The following is a 3,376-nucleotide window of genomic DNA, read 5'->3' on the forward strand; positions in this document are numbered from 1 at the left end:
GCTGTCCCGGCGCCATCCTTTCCGCCTCTCCGGCTTCCCGTGCGCGCGGCCCCTCGGGAGGGAGCGGGGAGGACACGTGGTGGGAGAGGGAGGGTCCGGCCGGAGCTGAGGGTGTTGGGAGGCGAGGGGAGGAGCGCGGCTGATGTCAGCAGGCCTCGGCGGCGCGGGCGCGGACCCTCCTCCCGCGCGGCTTCCGGCCGTCCGCGCTCCCGGGGCGACCTTGCCGCCTGCAGCCGGTGCAGCCCGCCCCGGAGCGCCGCGCGTGACCCCGGCGTGCGGGAGGCAGGAGGAGCCCGGTTTATTTTTAGCCGAGTGTGACGGGGCGCACAGGGCCGTGCGCTCGTTCGCATGCACCAGCGGCTGGCTCTGGCCTGCGTGAGCCCGCAGACGCTCTCGCCCGCTCCAGGAGTGCGGCGCTGCAGGGACCGCAGGAGGGGTGCGAGGCCTTTGGGGGAGAACACCGTGTTCTTCAGGCCGATGTCCCGAGCTTCGTGATGCGTGCAGAAGGAAGTCCCGGGGTTTTGTAGCTGGTGCTGTTCAGTCCCGTGCAGGAAGTAGTGTGTAAAGGATCGTAATTTTCTGAAATGTTCAAAGGAGTTGTTTGCTTGCGGCTCAGTGCGCAATACAGCAAAAGGGACCCAAGAAGCTCTGAGGCCTGCCTTCCTTCAGAAGATTTCGGATTTGCATTTTTGTTGGGAATTTGCTGGAGAAAAATTATTCGGAGACTTGTAAGAACGGCAAGGAAGACGGGGATAGGTGTCAAGACTATCGCCGTAGGGGAGCGAGATGGGGCTCAACACCCACACTGTGAAATCAGCTGGCGATTTGTAACCAAGGAGCAGAGCGAAGGGGTCCGTGGATGGATTTACTCAGAGACAGCAAATGTGGAGGGATTTTTGCAAAACCGACCTCCCAGGATTCTCGCTGAGGGCAGGCCTCACCTCAGGTATCAGTGTGATCAGATACCAGCGTGGGAGATTGTCTCCGAGCAGACTTTGCAAGGTTCTTGCTAGAACTGAACTGGGCTGGACGGAAGTGAGGCAAGGGGCGACGGCAGCAGGTCCAGCCCAGAAATAGGCTCCCGTCTGAAGTTTCCTCAAGGAAAGTGTACTGAACTTCTCAGAGTGTCCTTGGGTCTGAGTACCTGTGGGGACAGCTCTCTTTCTCCGTGTTTTTGTGGGCATTCCTACTTATTTATAGGTGAACTTTACTTTTCTCTGCCATGGAAGAGGCCCCGGGGGCCTGTGTTCCTCATACATAGACTATGGTATGACAGACACACCTCTGAAGAGCAGTCATCTGCGACAACCCAAAACTGGCTGAGATCTAATGGGTAGAGATTATTCAGACATTTTTTAGGGGGAGTGTTGGATTGTTTTTTTAAACTTTATTTCCTGCGTGAGTGAGAGCACCTTTCACAGGGACTTGACCCCACCGCCTACACCTAGCCTTCGACAAGCCCCGTCGGGCAAGCATGTGTGCTCAGGATACTTCGGGAGGTCTCAGGATGTGAACCTGGAGCCGCCTGTGTGGCTTCATCATGAAAGCATTGCATTTGACCACTGTGCTACCATCTAGCTCCCTAGAATTGCTTGTGTGTTAATGAACAGTCCTTTTTGTGTATGAAGTTCGTATTTTAAGAGCAGGAGTGACCCCCTAGGTTGACATCCCTGTCTTGGTTTTTCCAGGAAATGGCAGGTGCAGGTGGGCAATAGGATGGGGAATTGGCTCCTCAACTTCTTGCCAAAGTCAATACGGATCATGAGCTAGCTAGAAAGGAAGGGTGTGTTGGGGTTGTAGTTCCTGAGAGCTGCCGTGTTCTTGTGCAGCATCTTTCGATGTCCCTGGGAAGAGGCTATCGGCGCCCCCACTCAGTTCTTGACTGTTCCCAGAGCCCCATGAGATCGGGCGCTGTCATGGGACCCACCGTTTTCAGGTCTGTAAGTGCTAACGAGACTTAGTCTAGGAGCCCAGGCCTGGTGTCAGCACAGTACACTGCAATGTGTGTTCACATTTAAGTGGCTTCCTACCTCATGACACTGCTTTCTGCTTGAGTGTTATTTGCAGAAAGGGAAGGTTGGATCAGATATTGTCCATGCTTTATCTCAGTGCTATTATTCAATACCCTTCTCCGTAGGACTTCTTAGTCTGAGAGTGCCTGGCGTTGGTAGGTTGGGTTTCTGCTGGTTAGTATGTGTCAGGACACCTGAGTAATCCGTGTAACACGAGTTCTGTAATGATGCTATTGGTCTGACTGCCTCTCTCCTCTTACCAAACCAAGTACACAGGCCACAACAATCCCAAAGAGCCTCAGATCCCACAAAGCACTTGTTTTTGATGGGCTGCTGTGTTGTGTAAGGGTTAGACTGCTGGGTAGAGGAAGCTGGAGCCCACATGATCCCAACCAGGGCTCTAGGCCAGGCTCCGATGACTTGCTGGGTGCTCCCCATGCTCAGGGTCCTGAAGGATGAATTGGAGGAAAGAGGATGGCAAGGTCACCAGGACCTGGTGGGGGTGGGGGATAGTTTCTCCCTTTCATGCACTCTCTGGCAAAACCAAAAGAAAACCAAAAATACCCCTCAATTTTGAGTTGTGCTGTCCCTCAGTAAGTAGACATTTCTGACCGTTAGCAGAGGGGCGTGGGCCTTCAGGTCAGCAGAGCTACTTGGGTTCATTCCTCCGTTCCTCAGGGGCTCTGTGTTCCCAGCACGCCTTGTCTGTTCCACTGTGTTCCTAGTCTTCAGGCGTTTGTCCAGGCTGTGATTTAGGGACCTGTGTTCCCTCCTGTGCCTTTGCTGCAAACTGGGCCTTGTGGTTTGCTACACCCATTAGAGTGAAAGGAAAAGGAAAAGAAAAAATAGAGAAAAACCATCCTTTTCTTGGCCCTAAAGTGATAACCGATCATTTCTGTTCGCATCCTGGTGGTTGGGATCTGTTACAGTGGCTCCACCTATTTGTGAAGGGGCTGTCAGGCAGGCACTTTCCAATGACAGCTCCGTACAGGGAAGGGCACCTGGAATTTGGTCTCTGAAACAGAGATGGGTTCTTCTTTCAACACTAAATATTTCACTCTATTTATCCTTACTTTCAAAAAAACTTTTTTAGAATTACGCATTTAAGTTTACGTATCATTATTATTATTTAATTCACCAGAGAGAGAAAGTGAGAAAGCAGGCTACCAGGTCTGGGACTGAAACCACTGTTGGCCACGTGGGAGTCCAGTGCCTTAACCACCACTCCACCTGCTGGCCCCACTGTGGATATCTCTATAATTTTGTTCAGATGACTGCAGCACCTGGAAAAGCTGTTGCTGCTATTGCTGCATAACATACTGCTATTAGTGGCCTGATTATATATATATATATATTATATACAC

This window comes from Tupaia chinensis, unplaced genomic scaffold (genome assembly GCF_000334495.1).
Source record: "Tupaia chinensis unplaced genomic scaffold, TupChi_1.0 Scaffold141320_1, whole genome shotgun sequence".
Classification (NCBI taxonomy): Eukaryota; Metazoa; Chordata; class Mammalia; order Scandentia; family Tupaiidae; genus Tupaia; species Tupaia belangeri.